General features: G+C 37.0%; 2 non-coding genes across 2 annotated transcripts; both read right to left on the reverse strand.

Moving 5' to 3' along the window:
* Nucleotides 1–15,249: 15,249 nt before the first annotated feature.
* Nucleotides 15,250–15,356, reverse strand: LOC133309107 (small nucleolar RNA R71). Its single transcript, XR_009751280.1, has one exon. It is a non-coding gene; the product is annotated as a small nucleolar RNA R71 (small nucleolar RNA).
* Nucleotides 15,357–22,277: 6,921 nt separating this feature from the next.
* On the reverse strand, nt 22,278–22,384 carry LOC133309106 (small nucleolar RNA R71). The gene has a single exon (XR_009751279.1). It is a non-coding gene; the product is annotated as a small nucleolar RNA R71 (small nucleolar RNA).
* Between the last annotated feature and the right edge of the window lie 1,316 nt (nt 22,385–23,700).

Here is a 23,700-nt window from a genome sequence, read left to right on the forward strand (position 1 = left end):
TGTTTAGAGATCTCACCCCACATTTAGGGACGCTTATTTCAGGTCCAGGTAACTTAGGGGCTAATGCCTCTGGCGGCAGGAGGCCGGAGCTTAGTTGATTATATTATGTTGTATGCTGACATGACTGGATTTGGATGCTGTTTATGTTTTCCACCTTTATATTATTATGTTGTTGTTGTTGAGACTATGTTGGACTCGTTGCCTTATTTGGGTGAGCATGGGGTTTGTCCATGCCACTTTGATGTTAGTACTATTTAGCTTGAGTTGTATAAACTATCAGGATTGTCCGGTCTACGTGTTGTAGTTTCAGGACTAGAGACATACTTATGTTATTTATTTAATGAGGTATTTCAGTTAGCTGTCTTTTGCAATTTACATACAGGCAATGTTTTTAAAATGATTAAGTAATCAAGTTGGTAATGTATAATGACGTCATAATTAAAAAGAAAAAGATATTCCGCATTTTTAATTAAGCGTAGCTTAATACGATGATATGATAACAAACCGGATATATACGGGGTGTTACACAATACATACAGGCTTTTCCCTCGAACTATTGCTCTGATACCATAAAATGTAACACCTCGTATATATCCGGTAATGTTATCATATCATCGTATTAAGCTGCGCTTAATTAAAATGCGAAATATATTTTTCTTTTCAATTATGACGTCATTATCGTTACCAACTTGATTAATTAATCATTTCAAAAACATCGCCTGTATGTAAATTGCAATTAAACAGCTAACCTTAAATAGCTCATTAAATTAATAAAGTCAATATGTCTCTAGTCACGGAACTAAAACATGTAGACCGGACAAACCCTGATAGTTTATACAACTCAAACTAAAAGTACTAACATCAAAGCAGCATGGACAAATCTCATGCTCACCCAAATAAGGCACAAGCCCAACAGAAGTCTCAACTCAAATATCATACTAAAGGCAGAAAACATAAACAACATCCAAATCCAGTCATGTCAGCATACAGCATAATATAATCAACTAAGCTCCGGCCTTCTGCCGCCAGAGGCATCAGCCCCCAAATTACCTGAACCTGAAATAAGCGTCCCCAAACGTGGGGTGAGATCTCTAAACCAGAAATCTCAGTAAGACAAGGGGTCCTCACGGATCTTCCACCCCAAGCTCACTTACATGTGCAATATAAGTTCAAAAGCAGTTTATCAACATCATTTATAAAACAGTGCAAAATGGCAGATAATCACGTCATGTTTGTCAATGCTATAATCTACTGGCTAGAGAAATGCAAGAATACGTCTATTACCCACACAGTACGCGCCCTGCCGTACCTACCCTTAGGATCACATCCCATCGGGTGAACACCACATACATATCATAAGCATTTGCACTTAACAGCTCAAAAGCATTTCAAATATCAAAGCATGTAACACAGCATGCATATAACCATACCCCCATGGGATATGGTGGAACCAACAATGGCTAAACCGAGGACACAAAAGCTCACCTCTTAAGCTAACTATCCAATCCAAGAGTCCACACAAGCTCAAAGTCCAAACACAGCAGAATCACAATTTGTTATGGACCAATTAACATATCAATATTCAACTCTATAATCATACAATATAAAGACAACGCCTTTCCTTTACGTTTCATGTCTTTAGGCTTCCAACAAAGCCACAAGCCCTTAATCAATTAGATTCTAACTTAGATTAATTGTTACAGAAGTTCAACTTCATCAAACTAGGGTCCACAAACCATAACTCAGTTCTGTATGAACAATAAGCTATTGTTCTTCGAAAACCCAGAATATCTGAATATTTGTCGGGGGCATATCTGGATATCAATATCCGGATATCTCTCTGCCAATATCCGAATATCAATATCCGGATATTCAGATCCCCATATCCGGATATCCATATCCGGATATTTCGCGACAGAATGCAGTTCTGCATTTCGCGAGATATCCTTCCCAAAGGTGGTTCATTTGATGCATACAAAAGCTCAAACATGCGACTTAAGGTGTGTTTAACATTACCCAACCTTAGGTTATCAACTTTAGCTCATTACATGCATCAAGGTTCCATTTTTAACAAAGAAAACTTAAGGACAAGGGTGATGATCATACCACAAGCTTAAAACAGAGCAAGAAGATGCTCTTGGAGCTCTCACTTCAGCTCCAAAGTTCTGACTTCGAAGAGAAACGAAAATGGCACACAAGGTGGTTTCTTTCTTCACAAAGGTAGCTTCTTGGAGCACCAAGCACCAAGAATATCACGCCACAACTCCAAAACCAGAAACTCAGCCCTTCACACCTCACAAGGCAGAAGCAAAAACTCAGAAACAAGGTCCTCAGGTAGCTCACACCAAGATATGTTGATCAAGAGAAGAAACCATGACCAAATGTAGTGTCTTTGGTCAGAAAATGGAGAAGGAAGGGAATGGCAAGGTGGCTGGTCACCAAGCTTCAGCAAAACTCACGTAGGAGGCAACAATTCTGACCTAGGATCATGTGTCATGGCCTTATATAGGCCACTTAAATTTTAATCGCACTGTATTAGCGCTAAATGCTACGCTTAGAATTCTGAACCTACTCAATTTTACAAGATTTATCATATTTTTATTATATTTTTCGCAGCACTTTTCTGGTACGCGCTTTTCCATTGCCAGTATCAGTTCTGGCACCAGTTCTCATTATTTTAACTTGAAACTTGAAATCACAGTCCTACATATTATTCTAGAAATATTCATGCACTTATTATAATTTTCTGGGATAATTCATCAATACGCATTTATACCGAGTAGCAGAACCGGTATCTGCACTTTTCGTTACAAAAGCGACTTTCAGCATTATAACTCACTTACTACAATTATTTAAGCCTCATAATAATTATTAGGGTCAATTATGGAATTATTTTTTAATTTCACATAATTAATTAATTAACTTCCTTAATTAACGGTGCAGGTTCTTACATAAGTCACTGCGCAGTGCAGCGAGATTACATGGCAGACAACTGCCACTAGGGGTGTTAATGGGCCGAGCCGAGCTTTGATCTTAACGGGCCAAGCCTATATTTAAACGTGTCAGACTGGCCTTAGCCTGTTACCTGTTACGAATATAATATTAGCCTGTGGCCTGGTTCGTTTACAAAAAAAAAAAAGCCTGTCTCAAGTTGTGGCCTGTTTATTTATTACAAATAAAAACCTTACCTTCCAATTTGTAGCAGTATTTAGCCCATTAATCATGCACTGATATGTATTTTTTTGTAAGAAAATAATAGTTGTTTCTTTTATAATAAAAAAACATTAATATTAAAAAATCAAAATAAAAACAGCACTTTTACTTTATTTTACGTTGCTTTTCCTTAATTTTCTTCCACATTCTAGATTTTTTACATTAAATTTTCTTCCACATTCCTTAATATTCTAGATTTTTTACACTAGATTTGAACCCCACCAATAAATTTTCTTCCACATTTTACAATAAATTTTCTTCCACGGTCGCCGCCATAAGCATCATTATAAGCCGTGGAATCCGCATTGCTTATAAAAATAGATGATGAACATGACTTTATTTACCTGTTGGTGGGACGATGACTTAGATCGGGGAGAAGAGATAGAGTAGAGACAGAAAACTGAGAAAAGGATGTTGGAATGATTAATATAAAAAATAAATAAAATGAATGTATACGGGCCAGCCTCCAAGGCTTCAAGGCCGGGCTTGGCTATGGAAGCCTGAGGCCTTTTAAATAAAAAAGGCTTTTGCATGAGTATAAGTCTGAGCTTAATAATAAAAAAAGACGAGCCGAGCCGAGCCGAAACGGGCCGGGCCTAAGGCTCCTGATAGGCCCCTGGCCTTATTAGCACCCCTACCTGCCACAGTTTGCCACGTGGCCTAAAATGCTAAGCTACGTGGCGTCTTAGGTGGTCAAAATCGCTGGACTAAGTAGCTGGTTATGTGGCAACCGTACAGTCATGCAACGCATGTGTGACACGTGTCACCACCCTATCAAACTCGCTGCACTGTTAAGTTGTTTTAGTGGTCCCCACCACTATAAAATCGATCCCCTCCTCCCTTTCTCCTTCCCTCTCTCGGGTCCCCCTTTTCCCTTTCCCTTTCTTTTGCTTCGTTCCATCTTTCCTTTTCTTTTTTTCATCTGCTGGTCCCCCCTTTTCCCTTCATCTTTGGCATCTGGTTTTACACAGGTAAGTTTTTTATTATTATTATTTTACAGTAATTTTATTTATTATTTTTAATTTAATTTGTGTTATTTCATTTTATAGATTCTTTGTAGGGTTCGCTTTATCTGCAGTTACTGCAGATAATTATCTGCAGTAAGCCCAATACAACGTCGTTTTGGGGCGAAAATCATGGTATTTTTGTAATTTTAATTTATTTCAGGGTTATAATAGTCTTTATATTTATAATTTTTTAAGATTTCAATCCTAAAACGACGTCGTTTTGGAAAGAAATGCAGATAACTTATCTGCATTAACTGCAGAAATATTTTTTCCTTCTTTGTATTACAACCGGTTTCTATTGTGTCTCAGAGGTTAGTTAAATTTTTTTGTCTGTATAATTTTATTTATTGTTTTAAATTTAAATAATGTTATTTTATACAAGAGATGAGATGATATTGGTTATTAGTATAGTAATTAAATTCAAGGATAGATGATGTATTTAGATATTTATTAATTTATTAGTCTAGATTATTAGACCCTATGATAGATAACATTATTTAAAGATATAGGAGTGTTAAAATAAATTATGTTAAAATAATTTAGTTAAGGATTATAAGTGTAATTTAATTTATGTGTATTAATTAATTTAAATTAATAAAGGAGAATTAATTTAATTTAATTTAGTTTATGTAACTTAAATTATTTTAGATTGTTAAGGTATTTAATATAAGTTATGAGTGTTAATGAATTTAATCAAATTTACATTAGTTAAATAATGTAGTTTAATTTAGTATAAATTAATTTAAATTATTTTAGAATTATCAATTAATCATTTTTAGGAATGTTAATTATTTTAATATAATTTAATTTATGCTAAGTTAAATTATTTATAATTTTTAAAAATTTAATATGATTGAGTAGTGTTAATTATTTTTCATTTAATTCAGTCTATATTGATTTAAATTATTTTAGAATAATGAATTAGTTATTTTTAGGAGTGTTAACTAAATTCATTTAATTTAGTTTATGTTATGTTAAAAATTTGTGAACTTTTAGGTTAGTTAATTTAATTTAGGGTTGTTAATTAATCAAATGTAATTTATGTTTGTTAATTCAATTACTTTAATTTAGTTTACATTAATTTAATTTTTTATAAATATTAAAAAATAGTTATTTTATAACTGTTAATTACTTATTTTTAGAAGTGTTAATTATTTTTATTTGATTTACTATATGTCAAGTTAAATTATTTGTAAATGTTAAGAAATTTAATATAATGTAGCGGTGTTAATGAATTAAATTTAATGTATGTTTGTTAATTCATTTAGTTTAATTTAGTCTATTAATTTAAATTATTTATGAGCGTTTAATTAATTACATTAAATTTAATTTAATTTATGTTAAGTTAATTTTTTTTTTAACTTTGAAGTAATTTAATTTAATTTAGGAGAGTTAATGTAGTTTAATTCGTTTTATGTTCATTTAACTTATTTTAGAGCTGTTAATTATATATTTTTAGGAGTGTTAATTAATTTTATTGTATTTAATTCAGTTTATCTTAGGTTAAACTTTTTTTTAACTGTGATGTAATTTAATTTAATTTAGGGGTGTTAATGTATTAAATTTTATATATGTCTGTTAATTAATTGAGTTTAATTTTGTTTATGTTAATTTAAATTACTTTAGAACGGTTAATTAATTACTTGTATAATTTTCTCAAATAGATTCATAGAGTCTCACATGATTCCCCGCCGGATTCACCGCTTGGTCATTCGCCCCATGAGGAGAATGAGCCCACAGCTCCTGGCTCGCTAGGATCTCCACGTAGTGTCATTTCACCTGGCCCCATTGATACATCTCTCTTGACTTTACAGGAGAAACACATTTCCACATATGTGTAGAATGGACAGGGTGATCAGTGACTCAATATCAGACATGCCGCTACACATAACCCGTTGAACATACCCGATGATATTGAGTCGTACTTGAAGCAGGCTGGATTCTATCAAGTTGCGCGGCTGCGCAACCATGATGTAAGTATTCAGTTTTTGTTGTCTTTTTATTAATTTTCATTTAATTCTATTTATTTTAAAACACCACCCACTTTTATTGTTTCAGATTGACCATGCCCTTATTTCCGCACTTGTTGAGCATTGGCACCCTGAGACGCAGACATTTCATATGGCGCATCGTGAGATGACGATCACCCTAGAGGATGTTCACCCTCTGTTGGGTTTGCCCACGGATGGTGACGTTGTCTCTGGTCATGTTGGATAGTATGATTGGCGACATATAGTATCTGAATACCTGGGTGTTCAGCCACAGACAGATTGTGAGTTGACGGGTGGTTAGGTGAGCCTTCGGTGGTTGCGGCAGTGCTTTCATCATTATGGTCCGCATGCTGGGGCAGAGGTCGAGCGCATTAGGTACGCGCGTGCGTTGATTATGCATATCTTAGGTGGTATGCTGTTTGTGGAGACTGCTTCCAGTTTTGTGTCGGCTCGATTTTTACTATTCTTCAATGAGTTTCCACGGGCAAGCACTTTTAGTTGGGGTTCAGCTGTACTTTCCCGTTTATACCGCGAGTTATCAGTCGCGACAGACATTGAACGCTCAGAGATGGGTGGGTGTGTTTTGCTTCTTCAGCTATGGGCATAGAACCGATTGCAGAGGTTATCTCCCGGGGCCCTACACGTGTTAGACCCAGACGCTATATATGGTCATAGGTATGTTATAAAAATTACACATGTTAATTTTGTTAGCTATTGTTGTTGCTTTTTTTTATTTTACTTTTGTGTTTTGCAGATTTTATACATACGATCAGCGGCAACATAGAACCGCCAACCTGCCCAGGATTCGCCATCGCTTTGATGTTATATGTAGGCACGAGATTGTTTGGATGTCGTATGAGGGTTATGGTGGACTTAGGCAGACACCCGAGCAGTCGCGTAGATGGTTGGCGGTGTGTCCACTTGTTTATTACCACATTGTCGTCTACCGGCAACCAAACTATAACACCCCGTGTATACCCGGTTTGTTAACATTAGAATGGTATTAAGCGCAGCTTAATATCACTTACTTGCAGCAGAATTAACGTTAGAATTACTAAGTGAAAAATGCAAATAAACTTTTTTCTTTATCCTACGTGTTACAATTTGCATGATTAATCTTACACTTACCTATTATCATAATCATCGTTAATTATTTACTTGTAATGTCCATTGATATCAAAGTTATCCACTAATTACTTTATTATCATACTTGACCATCCACTAGTTGATTATTCATTTCATGACAATCTTACCAAATTCTTCTATTATCTAGTCAACCATGACATAGTAATAAAGACACACCCTAAGATATCTGTTCACATCTAAATTATACATTATAGCTACTTGCATTTTCTTTAACATTTATTAAAGCACCACACTCCTTAGAAATGGATTTAAGCCTTACATATTTAAGTTCCATAAGGTCACAAGCCTTTCTTTTTAAACATTCATTTTTACTTTTGTTCGCCCATAATATTCGAATATTTGTAAGAGACATATCCGAATATGCCATATCTGGATATCATATCCGGATATGCCATATCTGGATATCATATTCGGATATTAGATCACCCATATCTGGATATTCCATGACAGTGGCGAAATGGAATATCTTTCTCTACAGGCTGCGGTTTAGCATTCAACCCCCTTGCCCCATATTAGTTCATCTTATGCTTAGTTGTCCTTACCTAACACATACCATCGCATAATCAGTTTAATTAAGCTATTTCATATCTTTCTAGGCATCTAAGTTGTCATATTTCATGGTGTTTAAACAACTATTACATGCATGAACCGTGACACCTAACAATCCATTACTTAGGTCATCTCACATGCAAATCATATTACAAAAATAAGGACCAACATGATTAATACATAATCCCCAACAACAATACATCAAGCATATTACAATATGGCATAGACAATCCCTATGCTCACATCAAATGCACATAATAAATACTGTCAATATTGAGCATGCCTCAGCTACAAAATATTTCATAAACATCATCATGCATGCATTTCATGCCAACAACTCGACTCTGACCTTTTGCCTCAAGATGGCAGCAACATCAACAATCTCAGTACCTGAAAAATGTGCCCCAGAAGGGGTGAGATCTCTAACAAAAATCTCAGTAAGACAAGGAGTCCTCAAGGACTCTTCCGCCCCAAGCTCACTTAGAAGTCTATAATAAGTTCAAAACACTAAATACAATGCATGTTCATGTTAAAGCAATATAATCGAGATAATATATCTAAATTCTCAGAAAATCATATACCACAGTTCATAGCTCGTGTGATGTGTGCAAGTGCGGTTCAACTGGCCAGAGAAAAAGATAGGCATTACACACGTCTGCAACCTACCAAAACATTCATGCCTTACACACCAGGGTCACTGCCTGATCGTGTAAGTATCCAACATCACATCCATACATTACATCAACAGGAATATCCACATATCTCAGGCATATATCATTTTCATAAAGGCATACCATGCACATAAACCACTCTCCCAAGGAGGTTGATGGAACAAGCAACAGATCAATCTGAGGACCAGAAGCTTACCATATCTGCAACATGCTCCAATGAACTATCAGTATCCAAAGGACCACAATCATAAGCCTTCACAAAATCAACCTATTTCAAGATATAAAGGCAATTAATAAATATACTCGTTTACGATATTCTTTTATATATTATCTTTTACGTAGGCATTCTTTATGTAGTGACACCAACTCAAGGTGGGAGGAACTAAGTCTGCTCCCTAAGGTCCCTTAACCTTAGAATATCACTTACAAGTACAATAGAGTCTATAATTCATTTTCTTGAAGAACATTCCAAAGAAATCAACTCTATTTAAGAATACGATAACAAACTCCGCTTACCATTTTTAAAATTGCAGTTGCAACTCTTTACCAAAGATTATTAGATTTTAATATGTTAAACTAGACATCCTAAGATTTCCAACGACATATTATATACCTCATTTGGAGTTGTATAACTTCGGTTATGTTTTTCGCCAAGTGACTGCTACAAACTGAATTTCTAGCAATCAAGACGCGACTTCAAATTGACACTGCGATAAAACCACTTATCCAATGGCTATGAAAATTTAAAGTGTTGTATGTTAGCTTCACATAGGTTCAAACGACACTCGATTTGGAGCTCTATCGCTCAAGATATTGAATTTTTACTGAAATAGGTTCGTTGTTGTCTACATATCCGGATATTATATCCGGATATCATATCCGTATATTTCGCGACAGTGGCAAAAAATAGCAGCCTAGCACGAAACTATCCATTAAAATACCATCTTTCACCTAGATACATCTATCCCATCGACTTAGCATGCAATTTAACACTTAGGTTCATCAACCAAAGTTCAAGTTTTTAAAACTCATAATTTTACATCTTCAAATCATGTTATTTTCCTGAAAACACAAAGGGTAGAGTTGAGGTTTATACCGAAAGCTTCAAAAATAGGAAAAGGAAGGGACTTTTATGTTATTGAGTCACTCTTCATGTTTGTATCACCATAAGCACGAAAATGACATGTTGAAAATGGGTTCTTTCACTACAAACAGAGCTCCTTGATGGTCCAATATGTGTGTAAGTGGCTCAAACCAACAAAACAAGGGGAGGCAGCCCTCACCCTCACCAAATAGAATCCATGACATTCCAAGAAGAGGTTTTTCTCCTTTAAGATGGTGGCTTTCAAGAGTCTACAATGGTGAGATGTTTATGTGGTGAAGAAAGGTGAAGTCTTGCTTGGTTTTTCATGGATGAAGAGTGGTTTCTTGGAGAGGAGAAGACTCACTCTAAGAGTTACCCGTACCCTGGCTCACTCAAAGAGCTGCTCAGAATCATGTTGTGGTATGTTTCTGGTTTAGTTGTTTTGAATAATAATATTTGTACATCTCTATGACTTACTATTAATACATTTCTGAATTGAATATCAACTGCAGGTGGATCGAGTTGAGACTATGCTTCACATGGTGCAGCCAGAGGTTCGAGATTCGTTATCCTTTGAGAGGATGCGACATGAGGCTGAGCGGGATTTGTCTGTCATCCATCAGGTTAACAGGATCACTAAGCCGAGGGAGAATTTGCCAGCGCCTACTGTCCGTAACACGCAGGTCCCACCTCATGACAGTCACTGATCCTGACGTGCAAGAGTTAAGGGATTTCCTCTGCACCATGTAACAGCCCGTTTTACACCGGTATTGTTAACATTAATTATGATATTAAGCGCAGTTACAATCACAGCAATTCATTTATAAAAATACGAGTAAACTTTTATCGTTTATTACTCGAGCATTTAAAACAATAATAAAGCGTAATAATTAAAAGCTGTGACAGTAACTGTAAACTCTTCGCGAAATAATATTATAAACTACTTAAACATCATAAAACACTTTTCTCAAACCACTAAGGGGTTCCCATAAACCCACTTAGCTTAAATTTCACTTTTACGTTTTCTACCTATCCGAACATTCTTTGGTATTTTAATTACTGCGGAGAATCTGCATGTCACAATCCTCTCATCTTTTATTATGTTGTTCTAAACTTAATTACCTTTCTAATGAGCTATTACACGAGTCATAAAGTTCTCCGGATATCACCGTTTGAAGTTGGACAAGCAAATCTGTCAGCCAACCCCAAACAGGTTCCAAACAGTCCTAACTCTATCACTGATTCTGGAAAATCCACTTAATCAATTGCCCTAAAATTTGTATACAGTAAACTAGACACCTCAAGCTTCAATTTAAGATATCATACACTTAATTTGACCAAGAAACGAAGCAGGAATAAAATTTCCAAAAACTGCCAGAAATAGCCCCTGCACAGGTGCGTTCTGGACAGTCCGTGTTCAATGGCTTCCACAGGGTTTCGTGCAACCCAAAAAATTTCCAAATTTTAAAACCATGTATAGGACATCTCAAGCTTTAAAATGGCATATGGAACGTCCCTATCGGACTCCTGTGGAGGGAGATATACTCTCCCAAATTTCACCTAAATTCTGCTAATTTCTAGAAATTTTGCCAAAGTTTCCTTTGTTTTTCCGATAAATCCCAACTTTGCAAATGTGTATCTAACCTCAATTTTTGTACCTAATAATCATGGGTGGCACACAAGGACCAGCAATGCCTTGGTGCTCTTACAACCCTTCACAATTTGTATACAATTAGCTCACTTTACATTTCATTTCTTTCATTACCAATACTTAAAACTATTACAATCACTTTGATCCATTTGCATGCATTCTTTAAACATACACATAATCATAATCCTAAAATAGGCCTATTTCCCTTTCATCGTATAATGTGCTTCAATATTACACAAGATCCAAATATTAAAATTTACATTTCTTCGATACAACATAATACAAATAAGTCTCCAATGACCACATAATGAATTAAACCTCAAATAAAGAATGACGAATATACAACTAGACTTAGGCAAAAAGGATAGCATGAACAAATATGACAATATACATAAACCTAAACCTATATACAATGTTCATTCCCTAAGTCTAGCCTAGGCCCAATGGCCACCAAAATGAAAAATAAGTAAAAGTCCTCATGCTCAACCTATGGGCTTCTTGCCTGCCGCCCTGACACCACTGCTACCACCTGAAATACGGATATATCTCAGTAACCCAGAGATTTTGGAGAATACTCCACCCCATGACTCACTTCGATGCATATAAACAATATAACATAACCTTTAAAAATGGGATAAAGCAAGGGATTTAGTGAAGTAGGGAAGCATAGGGAAACAAACGAAGCTGGAATGGTCAAAGCCAAAACCACACAACGTCCAGCCTATTGGCCTCGGCATATAGCCTACGGTTTCAAACCAAGGAGTGTTCCCAGAACATCAACCATGGCACCTTCCATCCATAACCACCCGAGACTTCCTAGTGTGCTCCTCTACAGATCACACACCACGACCCCAGGTCAACTGGAACTCCCTCGTGGAGACCTATCCAGTGGGAGTCCGTAACGCCTGAAGGCAACAGTTTACTGGCTAGAGACACGGTACATCCTATGTACCATAACACCTACAATATGCATGAACATGTTATCCTATATTATTCACATACATTTCCTACCATTACCCTCAACGGACATGGTGGAGCACACGCAGGGATCAAACCCCAGTACCAAGGGATTACCTTAATAATCTCCTCTCCCACAGCTCCAATGCAATACTTCCCGAGCACGGTACAAACAGAATGCCTACACATGGGACATTCCAATTCAATTTCCATTCACCAAACACATGCAAGTTATCAAGCATACAAGCATGGTTCAAGAATACTTACCACAATCCCTTTGGTCCGGGACCAAGGGCAACCCACCGAGCTCACGGTTTAATGTTCAAATTCACGGGAGGCAATCTACAATGATCATACACGGATCATCAATACACGGGGAATTCACCAAAGTCACAAAAAGTCAAAATCCTCCCCTACACAATGGTAGTTTGGCCATATTAGTGTTAAATATCAAAATATTTTCTTAAATTTTCTTTTTATTTTTCTTTAGCATCCTAAGTCTACCACAACATCATTTTAGGTGCCACATTACATCCTACATCATCACAACACCACTTTTCCCCTTTGTTTCCTTCTAGGTTCAATGAACATTGATGGGACGGAAATTCGTTCCCATCTAAGCCCATTTTGATGGCAAAATGCCATCCGTTCCCTCCACTAATGAGCAACTTTAGCACTAAAAGCACATGTTTTATATCTTTACTACAAAAACACAGTGGGGAACAGAAGGTGACGTGATCTTTTGGAAAATATATAAAAAGGGGAACAGATTTGGAACATTAAATACACTTGCTTCATTCACTCAATCTCTCTGATCACTTTTCAGGAAACGTTGAAAATAAGTTTCCATAAAGCATAAGCGGTGCAACTATTCAGCAAAAGGAAACATGGACAGCAGAGAATAAAGGGTTCCTATTGGCCAAAGAGGAAAGCAAGGCATGGGGGTGGTCAGAAGGAAACAAAAATCTCAACAGCAACTGTCCCATCCAACCACTTTGCACCCTTCGAAGCACTGTTCACACCACCTCTACCACGCAAACAAGAAAACAAACCCAAGAGAATTACAAACTTTGCCATCCACCTTCTCCTATAAATAGGACGTCCCAGCACGAAGACATCCATCGAATTTCTTAAGAAGAGATCACTTAGTTTATTTTTGTAGTTTTTAGTTGTATAGTTTTAACCTTAGTTAAGTGACAACACTTCTTCTTCTTTCTGTATCACCCACTTGAGACTCCTCATGAGCAACAACCATCTTCTCCACTTTTCATTTTTGTTGTAATCAATTTGTTTTCATTTAAATACAAGTGTTATTTCTCTCCTTTTCACTCGTTATCTCTGAACTGAATCTCGGGTCTATGGGACTTCAGTTTGCAATAATTATGTTTAAACTAGTAGCCATGGGCTAAACTATCTGTGGAATAGAAAAACTGCAAAGTTATTAAAGAATTATTTTTGAAACTCTTATATTACAGCTTTTGTACTTCTCTAGTTAAGTGTGCTATATTCATTGTGTATCTTTGGAAATCGAACATATACTGAAAAAGGATCTTCCATAAGGAAGGGATTTCAGATAGCTTAACCAGAGGGGGAAGGTAGTCTTGTGGAAACAAGACTGCTGGTAGCCTTAGGAATAAGGGACCACCTCGTTCACTCAAAGGTCCTGTACCCAGTACCTGTGGGAGTCAAGGGAGCCATAGGAATATGGAAACTTGTGAGCCATCTAGTCCATGAGCTGAGGAATCAGAGTTGGCAGAGAAGAGACTGGAACAAATGCAAAAGTGTTGAGTCTTGAGTAGAGAAAATAATTATTTATGAATGGAGCAGTAGATCCGTTCCTTCTGTTATTTTTGTTTTTAACCATCCACCCTGTTGTCTCTTACTATTGTTATTACTTTTTGTATTTTTCTTTTCTTTATTTAATCTTGTATCTACAAATCCCTCATGAATATTCTTGTTCCTTCTCTAAACAAGAAAGATAGCATACATAACGAAGAGATGAACTGTTTGCTATCAGATTGAACCTACTGTTCTTGAGGAACGTTGTCAAGACAGTAGGGAACGTTTGACCAAACAGATCAATTACTAACTTTTCTTTTCATTTTCATTCTTTGTAAAATAGTATAAGGCATTAATTAGAGTTCAATCCTCGTGGGAACGATAATCTGGGCACTAACACTCTCATTTATTACTTGATGCATGCACTTGGGTTGGAACTAAGAGAATAACTGTGTTTTCTCTTAGCAAACTGAGGAACGTTTTCATCATAATATATTTCCACCCAACAGCTTTTAAACTCAACAAGTTTTTGGTCATTTCCGGGGATATATACACTAAATTTTGTTTCTTATTACTGTTTTAAGTATATAATCTGTATAGTTCATTTTTTATTTTTATTTTTTTATCTTGTCACCTATTCTGCTGATTCATACTATCTGCTTTATAGTTTATGAGTGAAGAGTCCGAGACAGATTCTCACCACTCCACTGAAATACCTGAGTTCTTCTTTGATCCTGAGCCAGAACGTACTTTACATAGAAGAAGAAGAAATCTTAGGGAAAATATTTTTGAAAACATGGCTGATTATGACAATAACAATGAAGGAATCCCTCCTGAACAGAACTTTAGAACTTTGGCTGCTCCTTTCAGGAACAGACCAGAAAGGGGAGTAATCCTCCCTCATATAGCTCCTAATTTTGAATTAAGACCCATCATGTTTCACATGATAAGGGAAGCTGGAGTCTTTCATGGACTCCCTACAGAAGATCCTTACACACACCTCACAGACTTTCAAGACATTTGTGATAACTTCAAAGCTGAGGGTGTGACAGAGGAGAGTATGAGAATGAGGCTGTTTCCTCACTCCCTAGGCTCAAAAGCAAAAACACGGATGGAAACTCTCACCCCTGGATCCATACACTCTTTGGAGGAACTTTCTAACAAGTTCATAGAAAGGTTTCTCCTTATGTCTCGCCAAGCCGATGTTAGAGAAGAACTCTCTAACTTTAGAATGTTTTATGGAGAAAATCTTTATGAAGCTTGGGAGATATACAAGGACATCATCAGAAAATGTCCAAACCACAGGGTAGAGAGTTGGGGAGTCTTACAGTCTTTCTATAAAGGCATTGATCATACTTCTCAATCACATTTAGACTTTGCTGCAGGAGGATATTTCTTTACAGGAACCCTCGAATCTAGGTATGAAATCGTAGAAGGCACTGCAGAAAGATGTCTCCAATGGCCACTGGAACAAATGAGCCCAGTAAGGAAGCCAGGAATGCTAGAATTGGATAAACAAACTACCATGGAATCCCAACTGGCCACCTTGATGAATGAAGTGAAGAATCTGAAAGATGATCAAGAACAACCACTAATGGAAGTCTTACAACTCACAGCAACTGAGAGTGAACCATGCTCAGCCTGTGGTGACCTTCATGATTCAACAGACTGTCCATCTACTGCCTTGGTATGTTATGCAGAAAAATTTGGGAATAGAAACTTCACCCAGGCCAAGGACAATCAGAATGCAGGGAACAACAACAATCAAAACCCTGGAGGAACCATAGTGAAGGATCAGAACCATAATCCATAATGGAGACCACCCATGAACCGAAGACTATACAACAATCAGCAGCAGCAGTATCAACAAGGCAGGAGCAGCGGGAACGAAGCATACGAACCACAGAGAAGAACCAACTATGCTCCATTCCAAAGAGATGACCAACGCATCAACACCCTGGAAAGCTATGTCAAAGAATATGTCACCAGGGACGATGCTGTGGTCAGAAATATTGAGTCCCACCTGGGGCAGAGAGCTGCTAGCCTCAACACTAGGACACCAAGACATTTGTCAGGGGATACTGAAGTTCCCTCAACCCCTTTTCCACAAGACTAAGAGGTAAGTAACATGTCTAGCTAAAGACATTAAACTAAGCGCTGACTGGGAGGCAATCCAGTGGTTCCCTTTCCTCTCTTACAAAGAGCAAAGTTTTAGGGTGGTTAAACTCTATGATGCACGGACACTGACACGGGACACGGAAAACGACACGACACGCCGACACATTAATTCTAAAAAGTGTCATATTTCGACACGTTGGGACACGTTTTGATATTAAATAAAATTTTTAATATATATAATATAATTTATATTTAATACATATAAGAGTCTATAATAAGTCATATAACTAATCAAATATTTAATTTCATAAGATAAATATAAATATAAATAATTTTGTAACACCCCACAAATTTAGGAAACTATATAAATTTCAGTTAGGAACATGGAAGCATGTCATGAATTCAAATCCAATGTAGTTTAGGGAAATTATTTTATGCATGCTATTAGAATAACTATGTATATTTTCTGAACTTGAATCCTAGTTAAAAGTATGTGATTAATTTGATTATGACGAATAAAAGTCTTGATTAATTTGAGTACATCGTACAAAAGCCTTAGTTAATATCTAGAGGGTACATGAAACAACAATTAGTGGAATACTACACACGATAGGTGACCTATTAGGAGACTAAAATTCTTGGACCCTATGACCCATTAAGGGCGCTGACCCAAGCAGCTAAATGGGGGTGTAAGTCAGCCCAAGAAATCTCCACACATGACCCTTTAGCTCATCCTAAACAAAATCCACATGTTAGTTGTGGTTGGCCAAGGATCAGCCACATGTTCATCCTTATATCCCCTTGCATGCGCTAGGTGTAGGAGAAAAGAATAGGAAAATTTTAATTACTTGTATTAGTATCCTAAGCAATCAGCCTTGCCGCCCCATGCAGCCAATAAGATGAAAGTAATCTCCTTGCATGTAATCCCATTAGTCAATGGCATGTAATCCTATTGGTCAATGGCAACCCTCATTTATCTTATCCATCTTGTTCCCCCTCCTTGTGCGCTCCTCAAGGGGAAATGTCTTGCAATTGAACTCTTGCAACCAATAAGTTAATTAAATAAATCTGTGCGAACACTCCCTTATTGGCTTAGAGCAAACGCCCTATCACCATTAGTTCCCTTGTACGTTGAATAGAGGGGACCAAAACCTGAGTTGCTGAACCTTGATTCTAACAGTAGCCAATGTCATCATCTGCCCTCCTCACTCCATGCGTATAGAAGAAGCACCAACACAGATAAATGAATGCCTCTCCTTCAACTCAGAATCCAATCCAACCTTGTCCTTCTTCACAAAATCGAAAGCTCACAAAGAAGAACCTCAAGGAGAGCAATGTTTGAACCTTCTCCTTCTCATCTACACCCACAAACTGTGAGCACCTAAGGAGAAAACAAAATACTTAAACATATTCTTCTTCCTATTTTCTTTGTTCAGCCGTGTACCTCTATGCAAAGAGGTGTAATATTTCCCCTATCCCCTTGTTCATCCTTCCTCTGTTTGATTGGATGAGGACTTCTGTTTGCATGCAGACTAGAACAAACGCTTACTTCCTCTCCTCTTCTTCCTTGATCAGCCGAAGGCACACACCCAAGGAACAATGAGTTCGATTTCTTGAAGTTGTGAAGAGGGAGGTTACTGCTCCAATTCGAAGTGCTAACCCTTGGATGCAGCCTAGAAGGTAATTTGAGTTCCAAGTTTTCTTTCCCCTCTCTGTTTCGGTCCTCACCTGCATGTAAGAGAGAGATATATATTTTTATTTTTATTTTGTTTTTATTCCTTTCTCTTTGTCCTGTTCAGCCGCTGCATGTGTACAATGAAGATGTATTTTTCTTTTTGCTCAATCCCTCTCCTTGCTTCTGTCATTTTCGGGCAACCATGGATTTTATGCATACAAGTTTAAAGAACCATTTTAAGATTGGAAGAGAGTTTCTTGTCGTGCTGTAGGACTGCCTTTTGGACCAAAATTATAATCTAGTTTTGTATGTTTTAAATCTGTATAGACAGCATGTATAAAGGTATCATGAGCACCCTCATATGCTTGTAGGACACTATGTGAATCGATAAATTATAAGCACCTTGTGATTATGAAAACCAAACCTGTGGGCATAAGTAATTTTGGATTTTGGGCACTTTTGTATACGAAATTGGAAGCCTTGTTGATGGCTAAAGAACCGAACCTACATGTGTTAGAACCTTGGTTTTGTATCTTGATAACTTTGGTAAATAAAATTTAAGTCAGAAGCAATTATACCTTGTAATAGAAGCGTTAAATCCGATTAAATCCTAGAGTTAGAGAGCATGGAAAATTTCATGTGAGTTATAGGAAGAATAAATTAGGATTCTGATTTATTTTTGGTACCTTCTTGTCTAGGATCACATGCCTCAAGAAGATTGGATTGAATTTGATATAAATATATATTGGCTAGAAAGTTAAAGACTCGAGGTAAGTGTTCGATGGATTACCCCTTTGTGACTGTTAATTTAGTGCTTGGATTTTTGATTTGTTGCACATGTATCCTATTCTGATTCTGTTTGAAGGTAATGATGACTTGATTTGGATTATGAAATATTGGAAATTCTGTCTGGGAAATATATTAAGCTTCGAATTTATGTTGTCATATTCTGTAAACTATGACTCTCTGATTGTGATATTTAGTCATACTCATGAACATCATAAAATTGCATTTGGTCATGTGTGTGCGAAGCAAAACACATCATAGTATACTGCATTATGCATTCAATTTTGCAAACTGAAGTATTTGATAAAAGTAAGCATATGTTTGAGCACGCATCATGTAGGCATCCCTCAGGTACCAGGGAACGGAACCGTGGCTCAGTTCGCAGTTGGAATTCCCCTCTGATGGGCCAAATGGAATCTCCACTGTGTTAGTTAGTTAGTACGTGCACTGTAGTGCTATGAACGTACAATATTCTAGCATTATATACGCACTCTGATTAGTACTCTGGCGTTATATACCCATTATGATTATATGCTGGAATCTGTCTGGAACTATTTGATGATGTGACAATTTTGGAAATTCTGTATTTAAGTTAACATTGTTGCATTGCTGGATTTTCTGCCACACTACTAGGATTTTTCTCACCCCTTCTGGGGCTCAATTTTTATAAAATTGCAGGACGACGAGGAAGTGTTTGATGACTTGATCACATGACCAATTTTGTTTAAGTTATGCTGTTTGGCAACCTTGCTGTTTGCTCGCTGTTTCTGCTGATAGGTACTGATTATTTGACCTTGATGTTAGTGTCTTGGAGATTGACTTGCTATGATGTATATTCTATTTTGAAAAAAGTTGTAGCATGATTTTTATATTTCGTCTGAAACTTATGTGATTCTGGTATCTAAATTGTCAAATCAATTTATGCTATGTTCAAATTCGGATTTTTGAACTGTTTTAGCGAGCATCTTGCGAGTTCTCGTTCTGGGGTTACAAACCTTCGAATGAGGTATAATTTATATGTACGTAAAGCCCCGGTTGTCTATTTTCGAATTATATAAAGATTATGTCCAAAGCTTGTAAGCCTGATTTATTATGATTTTTGTAAGTCAGAAGGTTTTTGGAAAAATACACTGAATTATCGAGTACTTTGCGAGTTCTGTTTCTGGGGCTACAGACCTTCGATTGACATATAATTTATATGACTGTAAAGCCCCAGATGTCTAGTTTCTTCGTAGCAAAGAAAAGTTTTGTAAGCTTGTGAGTTCGAATTTACATGAGTTTTGCAAGACAGGTTGTTTTTGGGAAAAATTACTATTTGCGCAGCGAAAGCCTTCATTAAAATTACTTGCTGTTTTGAATTTATGAGAGCCATTTTCAAGACTAGATTATAATTGTAACATCAAATGTTTTTACGAAATAAGAATTAATACGATAACGTGGCGACTCTAATCGGTTTTAGCAGACACTTCCCTTGGATGCATACAGGGGAGGGTGTCACACTAAATGGTATCAGAGCAGTTTGATTCATGGTGTTTGTGTATGATTGCTGCGTTGGTTGTTGTTTGTATATGTTTGTTGAAGCCTTGCTGTTTGAGTATAGTTGTTGAACTGTTTGCTAGCTGCTGAATGTTAGAATAAAATTACTGGACTGTCTGAATCATGATTGGCACGTGCTGAGTTGTTCTTTTAAATTGTGAAAGTTAGTATAATTAAAATGTTAGAGTTATCCTGAGCTATATTGAAATCACCTTGTGGTATTGTTTACTTACAGCAGTATGAAATTAACTTACTTTGAGCAGTTTTGAGTCTTGAGAATTGCGTGAAGTACTGCTTGATTTTTTTAAGTGTAGGCTGTACTTTATGAATTTAATTTACTGTTGACTTGATGTGTAGAGGTCGGTTTATGCAGTGATAAGTGTAATATGGATAAGAAATCGAGTTTGACCTGCTCAAATGGATTGAACTGTTTTGCTGTTGGTGTTATTGAATGTTGTTCAGGTTGCTGTATACTTTGTACTGTTTTATTATATGCCCTGATCAGTTGTGATGTGTAACATCCCGCAAATTAGGAACTTATATTAATTATAATTAAGAATGTGAAGCATATTTGAAATTCGGATTAAATCTATGTATAGAGTGGAAATTATTTAAGTTAGGAAAACTATTTGAGTTGCATTTGTAAGTTAGTATATATATATATATATATATATATATATATATATATATATATATATATATATATATATATATATATATATATCTTGAGAATTCAAAGCTCTAGAGTAGGATTAATTTAATTTAATCTATGAAAATTCTATTTAAAACTTAGAAGGCACACGAAATGATAATTAATAAATTACAATGAGTAATGTCCATTGATAAATAATAATAATAAAATAAAATATAGGTATGTATTGGATAGGAATATTTTTAGGTACTCTTTATGAAGACTCTGGTTACAACTAAGTAAACTACATGCGACTATAGGGCTTAGGTGAAATTTTGGGGCTAAATTCCTCATGGGCCACGGCCCAAGATTTCTAAAGTAAGGGCCTAAATCAGCCATATAGTTTCTCCCTTATGATCCGTTATTATATTCCACACAAAATCTGTATGCCTACCATTGATTGGTCAAGGAGAAGACAAATGTCCAACCTTATCTCTCCTTATTTTCTCTTGAGCGCATAAGGAAAGGAAAAGAAATATGAACTTCAAGACTTTAGCAAGCCACCTAAACCCTTAGTGACATCATGAACCTTCCACTCTATGTTCGGCCAAGGAATCTTGATTGAACCACACTTCACCCTTCGAAAGCGAGCTAAAGGATCCACTCCATGCACATGGAAAGACTACCAACCAAGACGGAATATTGCTCACCCTATATCAGAATATAACACTCACATTCTGCACCCTCCATCAACCATCCCTCAAGTCAAAAACTTGCAGGCTTCCTTCCTCTTTCTTTCCCCCAAATCGTGAGTACCTTAGAGGAGAATGACCATCCAAGTTGCTATTTTTCCACATGCATGTTCGGCTAATTGGCAGCAGCCAAGGAGAGCACACCATGAATTCATTCATCATACATTTCTGTTTCAGCCGCGGGTTACATAGGTGTAGAAATTCCCTTACTCACTTGTCCACCCTTTTCTCTTCGGTTTGATGAGGAGATTCATTGCATGCAGATTTCTCCTTTGGGTTTTGATGGAATTCCCCTGCATGCAGCGTTTAACACAACAACAACAAGAAAGACCAGCATATTTGAGTCCTGCCTCAATTTCCCTCGCCTTTGAGAACAAGTGAGCAATCCACACTTCCTTGTTTTCTGATTTCGGTATAGGAGAGAAAAAACGGGTTGTTCCTTATGTGTTTTCTATTTTAATTATTTGGACAGTGGTATTGTAACACCCTCCCTTGTAGGCCTCCAAGAGAGTTGTTTGCTAAGCGAAATTAGAGTTCTTTTGTCATAATTAAGTACTGAAAAATCAGCTGAGGATGTAACACAGGAGAGCATGAGAATGAGGTTGTTCCCTCACTCCTTGGGCTTAAAAGCTAAAACATGGATGAAAACTCTCACCCCTGGATCAATCCACACATGAGAAGAACTCTCTAACAAGTTCATAGAGAGGTTCCTCCCAATGTTTCGACAAGCTGATGTTAGAGCTGAAATCTCTAACTTCAGAATGTTTTATGGAGAAAATCTCTATGAAGCATGGGAGAGATACAAGGACATCATAAGAAAATGTCCAAACCATGGGGTAGAGAGTTGGGGAGTGTTACAATCTTTCTATAAGGGACTTAACCATACTTCTCAATCTCACCTAGATTTTGCTGCAGGAGGATATTTCTTTACAGGAACACTTGAATCAAGGTACGAAATCATAGAAGGGACTGCTGAAAGATGTCTCCAATGGCCAATAGACAGAGTGAGCCCAGTGAGGAAGCCAGGCATGCTAGAACTGGATAAACAAACAGTCATGGAAGCTCAGCTGGCATCACTCATGAATGAAGTGAAGAACCTGAGAGCTGACCAAGCAACACCAAAGATGGAAGTCTTACAACTCACAGTAACTGAAACAAAACCATGCTCAGCCTGTGGTGACCTTCACGACTCAACATACTGCCCATCCACTGCATTGGTGTGTTATGCAGAAAATTTTGGCAATAGGAACTTCACCAGAGACAATCAACAAGCAGGACGAAATACACATTCAAGCCCTGGAGGAACTATCATTAAGGATCAGAACCACAACACCCAATGCAGGCCACCCATTAACCAGAGACCATTCAACAATCAGCAGCAGTATCAGCAAGGTAGCAGCAGCGGAACGTTTGAACAAAGAAGAAACAACTACGTTCTGTTCCACAGAGATGACCAACGCATCAACACCCTGGAAAATTATGTCAAGGAATATGTCACCAGGAATGATGCAGTGGTCAGGAACATTGAGTCCCATCTGGGGCAGATTGCTGCCAACCTTCAAACTAGAACACAAGGATCACTAGCAGGGAATGCTGACGTTCCTTCAACAACCAAGCCAAAAGTAACACCTATCTCCCCTTCAGAGCAAATCAAAGATGTCACCTTAAGAAGTGGGAAAGCCACAACACAGCCCACAATTCAACCAAAGGAAAAGGAACAGACTGAAGCATCTGAAGCAGCCCCAAAAGCACAGCAACAATCACCAGTCACAGATGAACAGAACCCAGAACCTGAGAAGGAAGCCAACAGCCAACCAATCAGTCTAACTCAAAGCAGGCAAATATCAACAAAAATTCCATTCCCTCAAAGAACAAAAAAGCAACAGGAGGATAAGCACTTTGGAAAGTTCCTGGACATTTTAAAACAACTTCAAATCAACATTCCTCTGGTGGACGCACTAGAACAGATGCCCAGGTACGTAAAATTCATGAAAGATGTCCTCTCAAAAAAAAGAGGAATAACAGAATATGAGACTGTAAAAATGACACAAGAGAGTTGCCAGTACTTAGGCAGACTTCCACCTAAGCTTCAAGACCCAGGAAGCTTCACCATTCCTTGCATTATAGGAAACACGTACCAAGGGAAAGCCTTGT

Source organism: Gastrolobium bilobum, unplaced genomic scaffold, assembly GCF_033153095.1.
Source record: "Gastrolobium bilobum isolate Gb01-03AN ecotype WA unplaced genomic scaffold, APGP_CSIRO_Gbil_v1 utg92831, whole genome shotgun sequence".
Lineage (NCBI taxonomy): Eukaryota > Viridiplantae > Streptophyta > Magnoliopsida > Fabales > Fabaceae > Gastrolobium > Gastrolobium bilobum.